Source organism: Anser cygnoides, chromosome 4, assembly GCF_040182565.1.
Source record: "Anser cygnoides isolate HZ-2024a breed goose chromosome 4, Taihu_goose_T2T_genome, whole genome shotgun sequence".
NCBI lineage: Eukaryota > Metazoa > Chordata > Aves > Anseriformes > Anatidae > Anser > Anser cygnoides.
In genome coordinates, this window is record NC_089876.1 from 55,775,001 (window position 1) to 55,798,480 (window position 23,480).

The 23,480-nt window shown below is 33.5% G+C and overlaps 1 long non-coding RNA gene across 3 annotated transcripts in view; it reads left to right on the plus strand.

The window, feature by feature from the left end:
• Nucleotides 1-23,480, plus strand: part of LOC106041755 (uncharacterized) — a 73,550-nt gene that overhangs the window by 13,920 nt on the left and 36,150 nt on the right. For 2 of the 3 annotated variants that reach the window (XR_010831195.1, XR_010831197.1), the window contains 2 exons: nucleotides 8,082-8,258; nucleotides 16,156-17,114. This is a non-coding gene — a long non-coding RNA (uncharacterized lncRNA). Of the gene's footprint in view, nucleotides 1-8,081; nucleotides 8,259-16,155; nucleotides 17,115-23,480 lie in introns of those variants that run through there. The other variant, XR_010831196.1, reaches the window with a different exon arrangement.

The following is a 23,480-nucleotide window of genomic DNA, read 5'->3' on the forward strand; positions in this document are numbered from 1 at the left end:
CTGTCACACCCTTGCCTTATAAATATTTATCAGCCAAGAAAATGATCCACAAGTGCTTTCGTGCTTTGTTTTTTTTAATCAGCAAATACCGTGAGTAGACTTTCAGCCTTTTATCACAATATGGATTACTAATATAACGTCTTCTGTGAAAGAAGTAATAAGGGAAAGACATTTGACATTTTTTCTTCCCACCAGATAGGACACTGTGTGACAAAGCCCTGGAAGGGCCTAGGAGACCAATTATCACATTTCTTGAACTTAGTCTTTATGTATTTTGTTTTCTTAATTTCCTTCTTCTTGTTGTTTGTAATTTAGGAATCTTTCTTGACAAGAAGCATGTCTTTTCCCTGGACTGGAAAACACTTTGTTTTTAATACTGTAGTTACTATTACAATATACAATTACTGTTTTGAATAATGGTATCCCTATTTAATAACAGTAGTTTGGTGAACTCATGGAGGTGGAGTTAGAACATTTTCAGAAGATACAAAATCAAACAAAGGTGTAATTTGTCTCAGTAAGAGTGATTCTTTATTATCTGAAATGTGCAGTTGTGAATTTTACTCAGCTTTAATCTCACAAGATCCTAGTGCCTGTCTGTTCTGAATCTCTCCCCACACTTTGATCCTGTTGAAGACGAGCTTTTCCAACTATAACTTGGGTACAGTCTTTAGGGAGGGAAAAAAAAAGAAATCAGACTTTATTTGATGACATTACTTTTGCAGGAAAACCTTTTTCTTTCTTACAGATGTTGCATAAAACATGAACACATTCTTTTCACTTCTGATATCTTCAAGAGCATTTTAGAAATACAGCTCTCCTTTATTTTGTGATGTATTAAAATGTTTGATTTGCTCAAATATATTCTCTTTTATGCAGGCTAGTGTGTACACTGATTAAATGTTGCTGTTTGTTGTTTTTTTTTTTTTTTTTCCAGTTCTGTGGGAACTTTTAGAATAATTCAACTAGAAAATGTAAATGAGGTCACTTTCTCTGAAGGTCTTTTCTACAGGAAAGTAAGACAATTCATGACATTATTGAAATGGTGTAAGTTAACTGACTTTGAGCTTAGAAACTGGTACTTCTATAAAGTGACTTCAAACAAATAGATTTTCTGGTAATAGCTTCATTATGACTCAATACTAAAAACTATTATACATTACTGTTAAGTTTAAATGTAGTTCACTGGCTTATTATGGGATTGTCCAAATGATGAGAGCATTCTAATTCAATAAAACTACAACAAAAATTGGGAACTTTGAAGCTGCCATATAGTTTTATGGGGGATTTATAGCCTAAATCTCAAACAGATTCTCTGTCTAGAGGTTTCTTCCACATTTCACAGCTGGATGTGAGTATTCAGCTAAATATGAATATGAGTATTCAGCTAAAATCTGATAATTTCTAAATATGCCACTACAAAAGAAAATATGATTTAGCTCATTAGGATCAGAGATCTTGTACATATCATGTAAGATGTTAAGACAACTTGAAGAAGAGGACAAAGGAAGTCTGCTTCCTTTGGAGAATCTTGTATGGTAAAATGTCATCATTTATCTATTTATGTATTTATTTAATTTGAAAGGTAAGAGTGATTATAACAAGAAGTTATAGGGAACCAATTTGAGCATTTCCAGCTGAAATCAGCTTTTCATTCACTCTACCTATAAACCTCTCCAATGTGTCGGGTTTTTGTTTGTTTGTTTGTTTGTTTCTTTTGTTTTGTTTGTTTTGATTTGGTTTAAGTAGTTTGGCTCATATTCTGAAGTGCCTAATACTTTGTACTGATACACACTTAAAAATAATAACAATGATAAAAAAACAGCTAGACTTTTCAGTCAGAGTTCTGTTGTTTACCCTGGAGCTAGCTGCCCTCTAAAGTTAAATTTGGCAATCCTTGGTTTGTGTCCCTGAAGTCCCTGTTTGGATCTAATCCAAAGAGCCTGACAACAAGATAAAAACCTGAAATCTCTCTTCTAAAAGCCACACCACATTACCAGTGCATGCAACCTCATTTTTATCTTGTGTATGGATAGAGCTCTAAAAGCCAAGGACTTCTAGCTAAAAGTTAATAAGCTAAATAAGGCTGCCTTCCTTTTGAAGTCAAGAATGCTTAAACCCAACACAAAATTGTATATAGATAGATGATGAAAGAAATAATAAAAAAAAGAGAAAGAAAAGGAAAGAAAAAGAAAGAAAGAAGGAAGGAAGGAAGGAAGGAAGGAAGGAAGGAAGGAAGGAAGGAAGGAAGGAAGGAAGGAAGGAAGGAAGGAAGGAAGGAAGGAAGGAAGGAAGGAGGGAGGGAAAGAAAGAAAGAGAAAGAAAGAAAGTACATGAGTTTGTGTTATCATTCCCCAGACAAAGCCATCATTGTTATGAAACTGAAGATACAGGAAGAGTCCTAAAAGCCTCTAGGTTTACGTGTAAAGCTAAGTCCCAACTTAGATGAAAACTTCCAGTGTACATATTCCTGTGTTTAATTCAAAAGTAAAAATTTTCACTTATACCTTATTTAGAAAAGCTATTTGGAAGATACTTGAAGACAGTAAAAGGACAGATTAAAAAAAAAAGAAAAGAAAAAAAAAGAGGACAAAGTCAATACTGGTGGTGATTTTGCAAGCCACTGCTTGTTATCAGGTTGAATGATCATACTATTTGTTACATGTGCTTACAAAGTGTAATTGAATAAATCTTTGCTAATTTAAATAGCAATTCATGAATGACAGAGAAAAAATCTGAAATAATTAATTTTCTATTTAAGCCGTCACCAAAAAAAAAAAAGTTAATTGCATTTATAAAGCATTATAAAATTAAAAGACTTTTGAAAAATAACAAAGGAAAGAATGTAAAGATAAGCATTACAAAGCCTAATGAAATTTACTGTAGAGTGCAGAATTAATTAGCTAAAGTAATCTCTACCATATTAGCAATTATGTTTCCAAATCTGTGCAGGTTACTGCATTTCCACAACTTTAGAAAGTGAGAAAATGGGGTATAAACTAATCTACCTAAATATCAAGACTGAGGGGGAGAGGGGAAAAAACTACAGAATAGTTATTAGGAACTCACTAGCAAGTGGGAATATCCTAATGAGAACAGAAAACAATTTTCTAACGTTTTAAGTGTGTTGAGGAAGATGGGGTGTCAATACTTTGAAGACCAGACTGGAATTTAAACTTTGTAGATTTTCTTTTTTATAATTATGGACAGCAAAATAAAATTCAAATCAATATGCAATTAACAAATGAAGCTATTTCACACCTGATTGTTACACAAAAACTCACCATGAGCTAAGTACATTAATAAAAGTTTTAGCTATAAATTTAAATCCAAGCTTTCCAATGGTGGTAAAGTGCTTACTAGAGGTCAGATAATTCTTGTTACTGCAAGACTTCGTACTGTTCAGTATTCTAGAAACTGGAGGAACGCATATGAAAGAAGTGATCCTACTGCTTTGGATTAATGGAATGTGACTGTGGCTCTTTTGAATGTGAGTAGTTTATGAACCTCTGGGAGACAGCAGTAACTTATACACAAAATAAATCAATTTCAGAACCTAGTTTCTAGATAAATTTAGAATGGCTTAGCACAGCTTGAAACACTGTCACTTTGAGACATTTGCTAAACCATTAGAAACCATAAAAAGATGTGGAATACCATGTTGCTTTTCATCTTTATGTATATCCAGCTAATAGGAACAATTTTTCTCCAGACATGCTTCTGAACGCGGGGCTGGCTGGAATACTGAAAGGTCTGGCTAGAAATCTTCCAGCTCCATAACCCATTCTCATTCATAAATGCCTAGTGACTACATACAGAAATGACTCACTTGGCTTTTATCTTTTATTGGTAACCCTTTGTTTAACACCAGAAGTTAGATAAATTTTTAGAGAATACTGTCACTTAGTGTCTATTATGTCTCATTTCACATTTTTTATTCCAAATAAGAGAAGATTATTATGTTTGCAATTTAAATATATATATATATATATGTATATATATATATATGAAGACCATTTGCACTGTTAGGATGTTTTAGGATGCACTTTACTCGTCTTTTCTCATCTGGTAAGTTAATAAAAGATGAAAAGGCTTCAGTGTAGCTTGTAAGAATACTATGCAAATCTTGTGTTGCAAATCTTCACTAGTTGTATACTAATTTATTATCATATCTTAATTTTATCATCATCATTAACAGGATGGGCGTTCTAATCTTTTATTAACAAATGCCATATTTGCATACATTAACAACACATCAACAGTACATTTTCTTTAAGTCTGCAAATGTAGTTGTCAATACAGGAAACTTAAGAATTTGGGAGTGGCACCCTGATTCTGGGACCAAGGCTGAGATTGCTGAGCTAAAAGACCTGGTAAAATATTGGAGAAAAAAGGATTCAGGGATAAACTTCACCTTGTATTAACCACACTCTGCTGAATTAGCCAGTGTTCTTGTTTATTTCTCTAGACAACTCACAGGCTATGCACATGAAAATACCAGTGTATCTCCAATTTTTAGATCTTATATTAAATAAAAAATCAGCAATATGTTATTAAGTAAAAAAAAGTGAAGGACAAAAAATAACAGGCAAAATCTTAAAGAACGAATGTACTGATTCAGACCTATTACACACTAAAAATATTACACCTCTTTGTATATTGAAGAAACTTTTCTCATAATTAGGTGACAATGCATGTCACCTAATTATGAGAAAAGGATAAGGAATATACTTATAAGTGCTTTATGCATTTTTATGTGTTTCATTTATTTTCATAACATTCCCTACACATTTCAGGAAATATTAACACTTGCAATATTAACTATTCAGCAAGCTTTCAACAATAAAGACATGATAGCCACAGCAACTAAAAGCATTTCAAGACTGACTCAGGAGTATCACTCCAACATTAAACAATATTTGTTTTGGTTTTTAATATGGCATCTTAAAAGCTAATCTTCAAATAAATGTAATCTGAAATCTCAATGAAATTAGAATCCTAGAGGCAAAATTATTGCAACTGGCTCTTTGATGAAGATGCCTCAGTGCAAAATTCAAATGATAGTGATATACCTGCTATGTCTACTTTCTTCCTGTCAGCTTGCCAGAACCAAGACATGAACTTCTGTGCCATGGTGGCATATCTGAATGAAGCACTATTTTACGAATCTGTATTAAGTAACATGGCACCCATCCATTTCAACTTTTTAGCAGATTGAAAGACCATTTAGACGGCTGAACTGCTGTCTACAAATGCAAACAGAGCATGTGACTTTCTCTATTGGAGGTATTGTACGTCTAACACTGGCTTGTTAGGACGAAATCTCATTATAGAGCAGTACTGGACACCAATACACAACATTTGATGTTTCTGTGGATTTCAAGAATTTTGGAACACTTTTGCCTTTGAAGTCAAAAAACTATTTCAATATGTATTTTTTTTTAGCAACAGTTCTAGGAAGTAAGGAAATATTTCCTATTTCCTATGTGAAAAAAAAAAAATAGAAGCAGCAACCTAATGCTTATTTCAGACCTTCTGATTAAAAGGATTCTCTGCTTCTGCACTGCATGTCATGATATCTGATCTACTCTTCTCAGTCTTTTAACTTTGTACATCAAACACCGGGAGAAAAGTTTCTGTCTGCAGACCAACAAATGTTGATGTTATGCTATATCACATATACAGAGCACCTTTACACTTTCTTGTTGCCAAAATGTAACTATTCTGTGACAAGTGTTTTGTAAATTATCACTTTTTATACTGCTGTACTTCTAAAAATCTTCCTCAGAATTTGAGTTAAAAAAATCTCTTGTGATAGAGACACCAGAAATAAATGTGTACAGGCTAGACCTGAGTTTAGACTCAATTAGAGTCTAGATCTGTTTTGATTGTATCTTCAAGGTAAAACTACTCACTCTTCTCCATACTGAAGGTGGAGTAACCACTAGCTGACTGTGTTTCAGATTCAAAGATTTACCAGTAAGTTGTGTTCTTCCTTGTCTATATTTAAAAGGTGAGAGTCCTTGGCATATGAGATTCTGTGGTTAAGTCTTGGCTTATAAATTCTGAAAGGGACCTGGTTGAAATTAGGAACATGTACCTTGATTTCTGAGAAATTAACATCTTGAACTCAGCAGGTAATAAATTCAGCCGGTCACTATGCATTAGAGTATTACATAATTTCTTTCTATTCAAAAGACAAAGACGGTATTTAAAAGTTCAAAGACACTATTTAAAAGTTCAAAGACACTATTCAAGAAAACTTAATTGTCAATCTTTACTAAAATAATACCTCTTCCCATTTTTTATACATATTTTCCATTCTGGAAATTATTTAGTAGGGAAAAATCCTCTCAGTACCTCTAATAACACAAATTTATTAATCTACTGAGATCCCATGAGTAACATAATATTTTAAGAAAGTATGAGCTCTGTTTAATGGTCTTTTGATATATAGTAGAGAATTTTGTTGAGACAGCTGAAAGCTGAGCCTTTGAAAAATAGAAAGAAGTGAAACAGAAAGAAGTGACTTATTGTTGGGAGCCAAATGCTGGAAATAGTATCTTTAAGAAACAAATAAATGACTCATTTGTGAAATAGAAAGCAGCTGATTTTCTTAAACACAGTAAAGATCAGAGTACTGATTGACAAAAAAAGTGGAAATAATTCTCTGGAAACCAAACATCTGTACAGTACATATATATGTAAAGTGGTTTGACACATCAGTTTCAAAATTGCAGTCTTCTTATCATGTCTTCAAACTTCAAAGGTAATAGTATGTAGTTCAACTATTACAAAAAAAAAAAAAAAGTTCTTCCTACAGAAATGGCACCCTTCTTTCTTTAATATATTTTAAGTTCAAGTATAAAATACTGAAAACAGAGAAATACAGTCAAACATTGTCCACAAAGGCGAGCAACAGTTATTGCACAATTGACCACACTTAGAAAAAGTGAAAAGCTGTACTACTATCCTCCTTATGTTGTCCTCCGGAAAGCTAGAAGGATTTGTAATAGCAAGTGCTTTTACTTCTGTTATTATAATTTGTCTCTACCCAATTGTAAACAAACTAAACTCACCAAACAAAGAAACAATCAAACTACAGTTCTCTTAAGTCTGTTGTAACTACCAAGCTTCTCAGTAAAGGAACTTGATCCTTTTCACTAGAGAGAAAACAAACCTCGGAAAAAAATCTTTCTTTTTGTTTGTTTTTAATTGATTTTTGACTCGTGTAAGAAAGAATCATGAAAAGCCTCTCATACTGAACAACTGAATACTTAAACAGATAACGTCCACATTTTCTTTTTTTTTTTCAAAAATTATAAAGATATAAAAAGAGAAATATACTCCTGAGTAGAAAGAAAACATTTTTTACCAAAATTGGTGTGTGTGTATGTGTATGAAGTTCAGTTTTAAATCAGGTGAGTTATTTTTCATATTGTAAAACTGTTTGGATCTTTTTTTTTTTTTTCCTAGTTATCAGAACTCTTGAAAGCATCAAGGACACCAGTGTAACACCTTGCCTCTTTCACAAACATTTTGTAAACATAAAGACCATGGTAAATAAATGGATCTAAGCAGCAGGACATACTTCAACTCAAAATTTTGAAAAACCTGAAATTTTCAGATTCCTTTTGGCATATATCATCAATATTTCTGTATCACACAGTAGATGAGTCTGTAAGGTACATCGGTAGATCCTCTAGATCCTCTAAACCCCCTACCAAGTGATGACTTCAGGAAATCAAACACCACCCCAAACAACAGTAATACAAAACATTAAATCATAATTAGTTACTGGAATCTCACCATTACATAGATGATGTTTCAAATTTCAAATCATTTCAGTTTAAATAAATGTTAAGCAGGTTGGAGAAGAAAAAAAATAAACCCCATAAAACAACACAAGCAAGTATGCACTATAAAATGTTACTTTGGTTTGATATATATATGTATGATACACTTCATATAGACATGCCAGACAAAGGAAATTCCAGCTCATATGAAGAATCATTATTATAATTAAGGTAGATCACACCTCAATTTAATGAAATTTTGTATTTACCATATATTTTTTTCAGATACAATGACAGATTTTCATCACCCAGGCTCAGAAAGGGATTCAGCGGCTGCTAACTGAGCAGATGGAGCAGTACCAACACATGTGAGAAGAAAACATTCATCATCTGGGCAGAGCTCTATGCAAATGGCAATCCTGCTTCTGAAGGCTGAGTACCCTCACTCATCACCGCAGCATGGTGAGTGGGCAGCCAGTATGTTTGGGGTAACGTCACAGCTTTCTACACAGATCTGCATAGCACTGTAGGAGATAGATGAGGACACAGCACTAGCCACAAACTTTGGTTTGCTAGTTTTTGAGTTGTTTTTTTTTTTAACATTTCTTCCTTGTCTTTTGAATTCTTTCAACATCTCCCCATTCCACTTTGTCCAACGACTTTGCTTGGTTGGATCCATTAGGCTGACAATAACCTTACTAGAAGCACTGGATATTTCTCTATAGCACGCCTCTTTGGGAAAGGTTTCTGCCCCTCCCTCAAACCTAAGCAGGGCCCCTAGGAGCTAAGATGCTTCTGAAAATGCCTCCAATAAGTCATCTTCTAGAGTCCTTTCCTATTTACATTTTTTGTTGGGCATGTCTGTCTGTACTAAGTGGCCAAGATCTGGATGTGGCTTTTTCCATTATGATACTTATTTGACTATCTGCTAATAAGCAGATAAAGAAATGCATATACATTGCCACATAATTAAAAGATTACAGCCATTAGAAGGAAGACATGCTTCATTCCAAACCTGCAGGATTTCAGGGTCCTAGTAAAGTACCCTTATACACAGGCCACTAGAAAGTAAATGGAGTCACCAGGTCTCTGGTAATATATAGGTTCCAGGGATGTAATAATAAAATATAACTTAACACACAGAGCAAGGAAAGAGTAAGAAGGAAACTTTCCAAGTAAACTTTGTCAAAAATTCAAAATCACAACCCCTTGAAAGTATTAACAAATTCAAAGCTGGACAAATAGCTATGAAGATAATTTTCCTACCTCTTCTCACTAGAAATGCAGTTAATTGTCTGGTTTAGCATACCTTTGTAGATTAACTTGATATTTCATTGTATAGTTACTGCTAATATTATGAATTCATCTGCAGTTTGAAGGAGTTCAATGCAGACATACCCATCCTATATGACAAATCCTGTATCTGTCAAAATCTGTTAATATTCAAAACAGAAAAGGAAGTATCTTTGGAGCAAGCTAGCTATCTAAACTTTCCCACTCATCTTTTTTTTAGATTCACTACTTGAGAAAATTAGTCTGATTTTTCAGGGGTCTTAGCCTGATTTTTTTCTAATCAGTCACGAGCGTGATGATTTTGTGTATGTGTGTGTGTGAGAGAGAGAAAGAAAAACAGCCAATTTAATTTATTTGCATGACATGAGTAATGGTAATGCAAGTTTTAAAAATTTTGCACTGAAATTTTATTAAAAGATAGACAAAATAGGACATCTGAGAGTTTTCACTGTGTTTTTAAGAAATTACATCTTATGGAAATTGAATTTTCTGAATGTTTTGGTATGTAGCAATTTTATTACTTTTCCATATGTGTAAAAAGAAAATATTCAGTTCACGGGACACAATGCAAAAGCTAATAACAAAAGAGCAAAAAGTACAATAAGCATTTGAATATCTGCCATCTGAAAGTTTGTTGTTGTTGTTGTTTGCTTGTTGGATTATTTTTTTTTTTGGTTGTTGGTTTGTTTTGGTTTTAGTCAGAAAGCATGGATTTATTACCTGTCTTCTCCCATGAAACAAATAAGGCTTCCCTTCCTGCTTATACTGTCTGTGTTTAGGGATTAGATGTTTAAATTAAGTTGTTGGAGAATGAAAACACATCAGTATGTTCTATTTAGTGACAGTCACACATTTAAAATTGATTAGATACTTGTGAATGTTCATAAACAGATTTTTTGGAATTGATGACAAAATGTATCCAGGGTCTTTGAAAGCCAAGGAGTATTTTAAACAATTTACAGCTAATGTGAAGTGCTGGTTTTAGTAGTTTGATGAACTATCTATATATTGTGAGAACCACCATTATCACATTAATTAGCACAAAAGTCCACATAAAAAAAAACATTTGCTGTTTCATTACATTTCATCACCATAAAGATTAATACAGCTAGGATTACAAATAAGATTGCAAGTGGGAAATATTTTTTTGAAAATAATTAGGTCTTACTCCAAACTTTTATGCTTCTGATTCATTTAGAGTCAGTCCATATCAGGTCAACTCAGTTTTGATTTCATTAGGGATGAACATACGTCAAACATTGTTGCTTGAGTTGAGACTCAGATTTTCAAAGATCCACAAAATCTGAACTACAGTGTCCTGAAGTAACATTGATGCTTGTCACTTCAAATGAAGATCAGAAAAGGCATTGGTACAGCAGAGCCTATAAGGAAAGCAAATATTCAGTTATGACTAGGCAAACCCAGAGGCATCCTATTCTGGCTTGAGTATAGACTTCCTTTAGATTGATAATGTTTAGTGAGTTGACTTCCACATTTCCTCTTGGATCTTGAATGGCTGACCCTTGACTACATTTTGACTTATTGCTGTTTCATGCTTCACATTCACTGCCTCTCTCAGTGATCCCAGGGTCAATGTAATTCTGTGTGAAAATGCACAGAGCATATAGAATGTATATTACAAAGCTACAGGCTAAATTCTTTCACCGTGTATTCTTAAATAAAGTCAATTCAAATTGATGATCATTGTTTATATTTTTCTGGATGCCCTGGATGATCCTGCTCAGAGTGAATTCCATGTTTCTCTTCAATTATCCTCAGTCTCACTCTACAGAGCCCCGTCCAGTTTTCCTGACCTGAGTTAGCTCTTCTACAAAACAATGCTCAGTATTAATTTATGTCTCAAAAGTATTCAATCTCCACCATTGTTCTCTCCCCAGTGCCACATTCTACACCCATATTTTGTGGTTTGTGAACTTCCTTCTGGAAAAATAGATCGTTATCTTCTGAAATCACCTTTTTCAAATTTAATCTCTCCAAAATAAAAACATAAAGGCCAGAGCAGCTACACTGTCAAGTTTTCAAGCTTACATCACTTTGAAACTGACAGCATATTACTTTGTTTCATTCAGGTCACACAAACATTACTTCATGGAAATCCGTGATAGATTTTATCTATATACACGTATTAATTTTTCAGATAACTACCGTTCAGCCAGGTGTGTGTGTCTGTGTAACTGTATTTTGTGACATGCACACACAAAAAGGAATAAAACCCACCCCTACCAGCTTCCCTGAATATTAAAATTTTAAAACACTCATTGATTCATTAAGTAATGACATTCATAAAAAATCCGCTTTTTGATATTCCTGTTTTAATTCCTTGTCTCACAGGGTTTCTTTAAAATGGACCATTTTTTATTTTTTATTTTTTAAAATTCTGAAAAATACAGAAATATTGTTCCTGAAGTGGGGGATGGGGCCAGGGGGAAGGTAGGGGTGTCCCTGATCTGAATCTAGAATCACACAGCAATCAGTATTATGGCACATTGAAATAGGGAATCCTGTCCTTACTCTTCAGTAAGACAGGACATTCTTGACAGGATGATGCTGTTTCCAAGAGAATTTATATAATGTATCTGTTTGGTATTGCATCCAGATTTCAAGAGTATTAGATATCAAATGGTGCACTAGTTACTATATAAAATTTCTCCAAAACACTTTTGATTTAATCATTGCACATTATCCCTATCTTTAAAAGCTGCATTTCCTGAACTAGTAAAAGCCTTCTTAGCTAGACACAGGATGTAGTGCTATATTTGAATCTGCCAGTGTGATTCAATTTGTTTATAAATTTCTGTCAGCTTCATTAAACCAAAAGACCTCATTGGACTTCCCCAGCACACTGTGTACCCACAAAGGGACTAGCTCATCTCAGAAATGGATCCAGAGTCCCCACATATTTTCTCCTAATGTAGTAGGTTTGCAATATCCCAAATAAAAGTGACGTCTATCTGTGAGTATATAAATAGTTAAATGATGAGGCAACTCAAGAAATGTCTCTGCAATGTTAAAAGGAATGATCGTTCACCAAGGTGGATATTATATAGGAAACTGTTGCCAGCACATATGCTTTAATAGCAATATGGAGTTCATAGAGCATCAGTCTAAAAATAGTTACTAAATGTTTCAGGATAAAGATAAAATGGGAATTCTTTCCCTAGACCATAATCTTGACCTGAAGTTAAAATGCTGCTTCTTAAAAAGATAGCACAATGTAAATCTACATTCTAGAATGATTTCAGCCACCTGAATAGTGCAAAAGTCAAATATCTCCACTGGCATTCCCTTGACAGCTGGGACTCCTTTCACAACCGAGTCTGTTTAACTGATCTACTTATGTTCTATGTTCATATGATCAACAATCCAATGAGAGAGAAAACAGCCAGGCTGGTTTAGATGCACAGAACCAGCCCCATACCCAAGGTAGTGGGAATCCATTGGTTTGTTGCTCTGTTTTCTATCATTACGTTAGAACAGAGTCCACCTCCTTGCTCTGCAACCTTTAAGGAAGAGAAATAAGCCCCAAAGTTTGTGATTATACATCATGTTTTTTACAATTCATAGCGAGCTCTTAAATATTCTCTACAGTTGTAAGGTTTCATGTATAGTTAGCCCCAAATTAAAATATATTAACTAAGGCCTAACCCCACTGTCTTGTAAAATGAACATTTCCATATATCACAACAAATGGCACACACATAATATAGCATCTATTCAGGCTTGAAATCTCTTGTCACAGCATAGTTGCTATTATGTTCTTGTTGGTTTGTTTCTATATTTGGATGCAAAAAGGAGGACAAGAGAGGTACCACTCCGTTTCTTATTTTTGTAATCTTTCTGCTCTAAGACTGAAAACACATATCTTCCTACATGTAAAATACTCATTTATTACCTGTGAACACTAGATGAATACAATGATAATATAACTTTAAAGTTACTGATAAGGATTTTCCATGTTAGATAAAAGCAAGACACATCTTACCACTTACTCTTAGTAACCGTGTTCTTCTCTACTCCTAGGCAACCAATTTTTACACAGCTGTTATTCCCAATTTATTCACTACATCTTTATGACCCTTTCACTGCAGATACATTGCTGCTATATTAACAGAAGGTTACACAGTGTCTTAGACCCAGAGAAGAAAATATTATTGACAGAAAGTTGCTCTGATGTCAGATGTAGAAGTTGTATAAATGATTTTGATATAAGTGAAGTAAAACCAGCCTATGCTGCTAAATATATATACATAATAATAATAATTAAATAAAAATGACCTAAAATACTTCATACTCAAACTATTCATAAGATCCTATTAAGTTTGGGGAATTAAACACAAATGTATCACCAAAAATGGCAGAAAACAAGAGAAATTTTCATCCTGATATAGCAAAAGTGCTCTGTTTTTTCATCCAGATAAGAAAGAAAAAGAAAAGATAAAAGAAGATAATCTTTTCCCTGTATAAAAAGATACAAAAAAGAAATGCCTTTTCACAAAGAGGAAATGAAAAATTAGAAATTCTGAATAGGCACAAGGGGAAGAAAGATATGTTATGAAGGAATTAAAGGAAAACAACATGATGTGGGTTACTAAAGACAAGTAAAAAGCTTTAAGATACAGAAGAGAGATCCAAAAATGCAAGCTATGCACACAGTATTGCCTCTGTTCATAGTCACTCTAAATTATTAATGTTCCTCTTTAAAACAAATAATGAACAAACACTTAACTTGAAACAACAGTTATTTTAACAAGTGGGCTCCACAACAGGCATAATAGAGGCAGGGCCCTCAAGACCTTTAATATTCTGCTTCCCACATGTATTCTGTGATTAAAATTTAAATTATGTAAAAACAAGTAGGCAAAAAAGCAAAACAAGTCCAAAGGGTATGCTGACTAGCTAATACAATGGTCAAAAAAGAAAGAAATCAGTGATTACTATAGCCAGAGCTTTTGTGATGTTACCTTACATTTAGCAGTTTACATAAATTTTCTTCAGAGCAATGTTTTAACAGTACGCTTTCATGAGACAGAATCATTTACAGGAAATTAGGGAAAGATGATCAGTGACAGATATGACAGTCATTTGGTTACTCTTCACAGAACACGAGTCAAAAAAATATTTTTAAAAATCCAACCTTAACTAGTTGCTGATTTAATTGAACAAAGACAGAATCCAAGCACCTAGTATAGCTTTAACACTAGTTAAATTTGTATAAAAGGAAGACAGCAACACAAATCAAGTCACCACTGAGATAACCACATTTCAATCAGATTTCAGCTGAAGTCAAAAGTAAAGCAATAAGTGGTGTCACTTCTTGACATGAAAGGTTTTTATTCTACTTTCTAAAAAACCTTGTTATTAAGTGGGCAGCTGTAAGACAAGAGCAGAGAAAGCAAGAAAAATAGCGAAATATTTTATATTTTCCTCTTTTAAAGGTATATATGCTTTTCTAAAAAATGATGTTCTGAAAGGGGTTTGAGGTCTTGTATTCCAGTAAATATTGCTTGCACCTGGCCACCAGCTTGTTATTAAACTCATGTGGGTCTCAGGATGTGTCAGATATTGTCAGGGCTTGTCTTACCCTGCCTGGAGCTGTAATTTAGTTTGTAATAGCAGCTAAAATACTGGTGACTATTGCCAAATTTGTTTTAACTTGTCTTTAGCTTTGTACAGGTGTATGGTGTAACATCTACTGTTAAACACAGGGTTTGTAGGACATGGCAAGTAATAGCAACTAGTTATTATGCATTGTATTAACTGCTTCTGACTGCAGCACAAAGCACAATATAGGTGAGTATAGGTATGGGATTATAGCAGGAGCCTTGAATGTACAGACACAGGATGCTACCAGAGGCCCCATGGCTATAAACTCACCTGTGCTACTCAGCAGCGGTCAGTTATTAGTTATCAAAGAAATGCAGCCCTGGGAGATGAGCAAAAAACAGTGCTGGGGATAACAAAGTGAACAAACAGTATCTAACACATATAAAGATAGCAAATGTGGATGCACCATGGTGCTTTGAACAAAGGAAGAGACAGCAAAGTGCAACTGTGTTAGCAACTTGTAAAAATGACTTCAAGTGGGTTCTTGCATGTGGATGAAGAAACCACCAACACCAAAGTTCTCCTATAGAAGAACACAGGACACTGCTGACATGCCACACCCTTGCTGAAAGACCAAAGACATCAACCTCAGAAGCTGGGGGGCAGTGGAAGGAAGGCAAACGCAACAGAAAGGGGGTAGATACTCAGAAGTTATATTCACATTAACTGTATTTCCTTAAAACTCTAAGTGTAATATTGCAACTGGGTTAATAATAATGTTTTGATTTAGACAGTTAAGACCAGCTAGACTGGTCTAGTCTAGACTTAGTGTGTAAGGTGTTCTCCCCTTCTTGCACGAAAGAGAATTCTGAGTGTAATAAACATTTTTTTAAATTTTCTCAGGAAGCAGATGCTTGGGGGAATCCTATCAATGTGTAAAAATATTGGGGGAGGGCAGAGGAAGGCTAGTAAAGAAGGTGGTCTCAGACTCTTCTCAGTGGTGCACAGTGGCAGGACAAGAAGCAATAGGCACAAACTGGAATTCCAGGATATTCCATTCAAGAATCAGAACAAAAAAAAAAAAAACAGGGTCTGTGTCAAGTGGCCTGTACACCCATAGGTAGTTGGATTTGTTTTATTTTTTGCACTTCTCCATATAATACTTTGAAAATTATTTAAAATATTCATACATAACAGAAAAATACATGCAAAGGTCAATACTTTGTATCAAAAAATACAACAAACAACTTAGTAAACATAGAATATTATAGAGAAATTGAGAATATATAGTACTGAGGAAGGTATAGACTACACTTACATTTTGTGAATCTTCATCTGTCATTGCCTTTGTTTTTGAGATATTTTTCCAGCTATAACAAGACTAATAACCAAATTTTTTTTATATATATAACATGCTGTTCTCTGGTAGGATCATTATAACAGAATGTATTTTTGAATGTGTTTTTCATTTAATATGCCTGTGTAAACATTCCTGTTCCAGCATAAAGAGGAATCACTGGGAGTTTTGCCAGTCTACGTCTGAACAAGGTGTAAAGAAAGACTCTCATCCTCTGGATGCAATCAGTGGCGGAAGTTAAAGGAGATATGATAGCTCCTTCACAAATGACTTAACCCAACATTTCTTAACAGAAGAACCAGCACATATTGCTTTTTTGTTTTGATTTTAAACTAAGGGACTAGGGCAAGCAAGGCCTTCCAGCATCTCCAGGAGGATATAAGGGTGTACATATTTCAGTAAGGAAGTTTATCAAGTAGAAATGTTGTCAGGCTATATGATTATTTGGGACACTGTAAGTTTTCTGGCAAGCAAAACAATGAGATGTACTTCTGTGTAAGTAAATGAATGTGCTTATAAAACTTTAACAATTAACTTGTTGACACCAGAGTAAATGCAATAAACGTATGCATGTGTCAGCTAAGATTTAGTTGACATCCTTTTTCAAACATACTTGTAGACCAGGGATTTTTTCCTTATCCTGTTATCATTGAAAGATAGATCAAAGGAAAGTCCTAAAGTCCTTCCTTAGAAACACTTCAGTTAGAACTTTGAAACTCTTCAGTAAAATACAAGAGGACACACTGTACACACTGTAACTGGATGAAGTAACCCAAGATGAAGGAAAAAATAACTAAACATCTTGTTGACAGAGCCTTTGGGCTGCAAGCTGCAAGGTTAAAATAACTCTCTGTAGTTCTCTACGCTAATAAGAAATAAGAGTCACCCAATTACCTACACTGCAAAATGCTATAGAGTTAGTGCACTGAACTGTTCTTATCATCCATCTCCTGAGTGGTTAAGCTCTCATGCCCACTCTTTGGTATGGATATCTTTCTTATCCTGCTTATATAATATACCTTAATTGGTATTAGCTTCTATTGTGCTATATGTAATCCAGGTAAAGAACTCCATTCATGATCTCCTTCCAGAATATGTTATAGACAAGAAAAACCTTGCTTCACTAGACTTTCTTTTAAATCATCAAATCTTATTTGAAAACACACAGCTGATTGGATGACAATGCAATATAATAGCACTACTACTAATAAACCTAGAATAAAATTACATTTTAAATGAATAAAGAAATTAACAATTGTGAAAATCATTGCAATATTTAAAATTTGTGATATTGTATAATGAAAGCTTAGGACTTGATAGAATCGCACAAGTAACCACGATATTTATCATCCAAACTATTAAATCCTTTGATGTCATGGAATTTGTTAAAAAATAAATATATATATATATGTTAAAAAAAATCTTGAACAATTATAGCTCCTTTGCTCTCACTTTATGAATGGAAAAACATACACAGAGTCAAGCAAAATTCAAGTGAAATCTACCAGTACAAAAGTATCATCGGAAATATTCTGTTCAATTTTGTTCAATCTATAAACAAATTTTATTTAAGAAAAAAAAAAAACAATAAAAAACAATCAAGCATTGCTTGTTGTTTCAACAATCACCTACAAAATTTTAAAAAATGTGTACAAAAGGCATTGGTTCATATGCCTTTACCATAGTGGTTGTTAGAACTCAGCCTTGACTTAAATTTGGCAAAATAAGATGAAGCAAGAAGATATGAGTACTTTTTAAATTTCTAGGCTGTTTACTCATCACACACAAGATGTGCAATAACCACTGACAATAGTGTTTTTCAAAAATATATGCACAGATTTTGTCTGGCTTATTTGGGCTTTGCTGTAATTGAAGGAAATCCGGGTAAACTACGTGTGTGGTATCGAGCAAATTCTGATGGGATCCTTGTTCACGGCTTTTAGTTTGGAGATTTTGAACTGTAGAGAAGACTCAGAGTTTCACAGACGCCTTCTAATGATATTGGTTATGCTTTTAATGCAAGTAGTAAAAAAAGTTACAGTATCACCTAACACCCAGTCTTTCATCAGTAATCAGCCTCTACTCTCTTTCCCTTTTTTGTTTTGTTTCAAGTGAAGGCAGTGGAACAGAGCTAAACAAACCTGGTACAGAAGCCATCATCCCTTGGGCTCTGCAGTATCAGATTTTTTTTTCCCCATAAATTGGCTATCGACACTCTCTGAAACTCACAATTAAATATTTTAATGATCTGAAAATAAGCAGTATTTTTATTGCAAATTTGAAATGAATACATCCTAATTCTCAAAGGTATTTCAGTCTGTTCTAAATTTAAGCCTCAAAAGAGCCTTGTTAGTGAGGAAATCCCATTAATTTCAATACTCACGCTTTAGATTCACAAATCTATTATTCAGTTTGATAGAACTATGCAGGATTGAGACTTGGGATATTGTAATAACCTGCTATCACAAGACTAAGAAGAAAAAATTATTGATAGGTTGCTAATTAGTTGAATAAGTCTATTCAAAATATACTGAGGTGTCAAAACCCTGTCAAATAAACAGACTGTCATAAGAATGAGACTTCAGGCAGGAATCAAGTGAATACATACAGTTTATTTTATAATCAGAGAAAATAACAAACCAATACAATATTTATTGAAAGTAACAAACAAACATTGCTTGATATCTCTGTTCATCAAATTCCCAAACTTAAAAAATCCTTCCTCAAATACTTCCCCTTTCCCTGCTTTGAGGGCTGTTAAAAACCAATGTGTCTGATGCTACTTGTTGCTATGGATGAAAGAGCAAATATTTTTGCACACTGCAGATGGTGTTTTGCTGTTTTCACAGGCAGGTCACCGAATACATTCTGTTCATGTTTTCAGATGCACAACAGTTGCCAGATGTTATATTGAACTCTAAAACTTTTTAAACATCTCCTTGTAAACACAGAAATTAGAGAGAACTAATAACAGCAGCTTTGACATCATAGAAAACATAACACAAGACGTGCCTTAAACAGGTTAAGAAATACAGGTATCACAAAACATGATAGTATTTAAAAGCAGCATAGACTGAATACTTGAAAAGTATTTTATATGACATAGTAAGACAATAAGTCTTGGAAGCAACTTAAGGTTCAAATTTTACTTACCTTCTAATTGATTTGGGTTTGATAGCAACAGTGCAGTTGGCCACTGATTTCAAAAGAAAAATGGAAAGACATAATTGATATTGGTTCACTTAAAATGTATCAAAGGAAAAAAACCACCAGACTTAAAATTTTTACTCCTTTATCTCTAAAAGCTTGAGGTGAGAAATCTTTCTTATCAGTTTTTTTCATTGTTTTACATATTTGCAACAGTAATACATAAACTTCCTGTGCAAAACATTCTAACTAACTCCCTTGCAAAAAGATGCCTACTGACCCATCACTGATCTGCAAATACATGTAACAGGTTCAAGCTGTTAGCTAACAAAATGGACAATAAGTAAATAGGTAGGCATATAGCTCAATACATTTAATTTGAATTTCTTAGAATGTGATTTTTTTAAGAAAATGTTCAGTTCCTTTCTATAGCAATTTAGAAATATAATAACAATTTGAATATTGTTATATTCTCATGGAAAATGTGAAAAAAAATCAAATTCCTTTTTTTTTATTGTAAATGGAATGGAGAAATCTACACATTCCACTTGTTGTAGTTATGCACTGGCAAATTTTAAGAAGTGAGCCATTAATCAGTATCATCAGCTAGTCATATGTCACACTGCACATACAGTCAGAGCATCTGAACTTAGATGCCACACATATCTGGAAATATACAGAGGGTTTGTAGGAAAAAAAACAGTTTAAAATGGGCAGAAAATGAAAGCTTTTGTGGATAACTTCAAAATTTAGTAATTTAATGTAATTGTATATACTAAGAGAAATTCATGTCTGTTTCTCATTCATTCCATTGCTTTTAGGTTGAACAAATCTTTTATACATCTTTCTCTTTTTTTTTTTTTTTTTGAAATCTAATAGTTTCACCACTGAAAAGGCAAATAAGGATTCCAAAAATCTAAGCAATAAATTCCATTATGACAATGTCATAAAGTATAATCTATAAGTTTTTATGTGCTCCTTAGGTCACTGGCATGAGAATACACAGATGTTAGTTTAAGGTTTGCTAACATTAAAATATCTAACACCACAAAGAACTTGAAACTACAGCAGAGAACTACGACTATAAGGTAGTTGCACAGAATAGAGTGCAATAGATGCTAACACATATACTTAGATTATCAGCAGCAGACAACAGCAACACAAATATTTTATATAAAAAATTAATTTCATTTGTGAAATTACTGTTGTCCCTTAATCCCCAGTTGAGACAAATTAGTTCAATATAAGACTATAAAACAAAACAAAGAAAAAGAAAACCCCAGCAAATCACAAACACAAGAAAGAGATTAAGCACACGAGTAAACAGAGAATATAATATTGAGAAAACCAACTTATGATTTTGCATACTTTCATATTTAAGTTTCATATTTCATTAAATTATAACATTATTTAATAACTAAATATATTTCTGCTTTTCTCAATGTAATTTCCTTCTCCAAAAAGAAAGAATTCACAATTGGACACTTCTATTAGCTTATTAGCTAAACTACTCAGTTTAATAATTTACGTTTCAGATTACCCTGATTTCATTAAACAAACAAATTTAAGATGCTGTTCAGGGTAGTGCACTTTGTAAATGTGGAAAATAAGGAGCCTGACATTTTTCTAGTGTTAGGACAAAAAGAAGTTTTGATTCGTATGAAATGAACCATTAAATAAATTGCACTAAAATGAATAATGGAAAAAAAAAAAAAAAAAAAACAATTGGAGCTTTCAAAAAAACTTTCTGGAATAGCCCAGATTCCAGTTACCATTAATTTTTTATATGCTAACATTAAATCACATATTTTAAAGCCCAGTGGCACAACAACGCTGATAACGTTTTCCATAAAAACGTGTATTTCCTTCTGTAATGCTTCAACATACTCTCTCAATTCCTTATATCATCACAAGTGCATCTTAGGGTCATCTAAAAATAGGACTCTTACTAGAAGTTCTTATCTTTGTGGATAGTGTGAGTCATACATGATTACCTAAAGCAAGAATTTGAAATGTTTTAGTACTTTCCAAAGTACTAAGAAACCTAGAATTGAAATGTCCTCAAATACCTTTGTGTCATACATTAAGTAGAGCAGCAGATTTTCAGATTTAAGGGGCTGCTTTAAAATCTTTGTACACTGTTCTATTAGATTCAGCTTTGGTAAATTAAGACCAAGGACAAACATTGGAGATTCTAGCAAGTTTGACAACAGCATTGAGCAGTCTCTGGAGAACAGTGTAAAGGAAACAGATGTTCAGCATAGAATTCTATTTCTTTTTCTATTTTATGTATCAAGTTTTTTTAGTATCGATATCAGAGTAATGCAAAACAATGAATACTAAACTTTACAAATTTGTCTCAGAGACAAAGGTGAGAAGAAAGGCTTTTCTTTTGCCACATCTCTAATTTTTATAGTTCTGTATCTTGAAAACACCCAAGGCACCTGACAGCTTATGGCTCTACAAAGCAATATGGAACAGAGAAAATAGAATTGTTTCAAAAAAACTACCTTTGCATGCTGTCAATGTGAGGCTGACAAAAGAAAATGGAATCAACAGGAAAATGGGCAGCACTAGGAAGGAGGGGCAAGCAAGGAAAGAATTTAAGGAAGGGACAAAAATTCCAGACCTTCTTCGTGCCCTCCTTTCCAGCACAGATTTTTAGATTTTCTTTTCTTCATCTACAGCTGTGTTATGAGGTCTGACTTGTAGATGGTTTCCAAGTCAGAAGTACAGACAAGATTGCTAACTAAGGAAGAATTTAAATGAAAAAAGGCCAGGCAGAAAGATTAAGAAATGTTTTGGTCATATTCATATTTAGCTGCATGACTTAATAAACACAAAGAGATACAGAAGAGTAAGGTAACAACTGAAGCATGAGGATTTATCAACAAGAATAAAGGAAAATCTTATAGGTAGGAACAACCAAATCAATTAACTATATCAGGCAAATATATATATATATTTTTTTTTTAATATGATGATTTATATTTTCATATTGAAATAAAACCCTTATAATTGCAATAGAAAAATGCATATACATTAAATGCCTGAGTCTGTAAACGTTGGGTTTTATTGTGGTTTCAGCCAGCAGGCAGCTAACACCAGAACTGGATGCTTCCTAAGTAGAAGAACTGAGGAAAGTGCACCAAGTTTGGCTCCTTCCCTATGCAACTCTTCATAAAATTCCATCGGAAAGTCCCAGCCAGTTTTATATCCTCATTTTACAGACACTTAGCATGCAATGTAACAATATATAATAACCTTATGGGTACAACGTGAGGCCTAGTGGAGACACAAAGTTGTGTTTTAGTTCACGTGGATGTGGCCACTCTGCTGTAGAAAGGGTTTGCCTTTAGCAGTGTGGACATGAGCCAAGCCAAACTACATGGCCTCAGGACCAAAGATTGCACCATGGCGCTCTTATTCATCAAAATATGCACACATATAATTTGGAAAGTCAACATTTATGGTAGTCTAGGGATCAGGCAAAAATAAAACAGTAACTGACCAAACAATATTTCATGTCTAGTGGTTTTGTCATCTATAAACACACCAGTCATATACACATATATATAAATACTTTTGTCAAAAGAAGGAGTATAATAGGGAATTCTATATGTGTGGGAAAATATCTATATGTGTGGGAATTTTATATCTTGTGAGAATATCTTCATGACAAATGTTAGTACTTCATGAGAGTAAACCTTTGGGAGTAATCAATAACAAACAGTCTGGAAGTACAAGTTTACATAGCATTTCTTTATATCACTGAAAAATTAATCACAGTTTAAAGAGGATTTTTTTCATCTTTCTTAAGAATTAATACAAGTGACTGACTTCTACTTACAGTGGTGTTACTGTGACCTGCCACACACAAATTAGCCACTGCACTAACAAGAAGTGTTTTACAAAGAATGGCATAGGAGTCATGAAAATGCTTAGGAACTCAATAGCTTGTAAAAATATAGTTTATATAACCATTTCTCAGAATGGCATAAGAAAAAGAAGAGACAAGTTGTTGTTTTGATAATTTAATTACAGGTAGAATCTTTAAATTAGAATAATGACTACTTAAACTAAATGTTTCAGTTAGTGAAAAAAACAGCAATTAGCACAGATAACACAAGTAAATGTAACACGACCTATCATAAAATAACCCATTAAAAATAAATAAATAAATAAATTGACCTTTTCTTCAGCAATGAATAATATTATAAGCCACCGTTCTTCTGTACCTATTCCTGAAGTCATGCATCCTAATCTACAAAATGAAGTATGAAGAGTAGAACAGATTAGGCAGCCTTTTTTCTCTACACAGA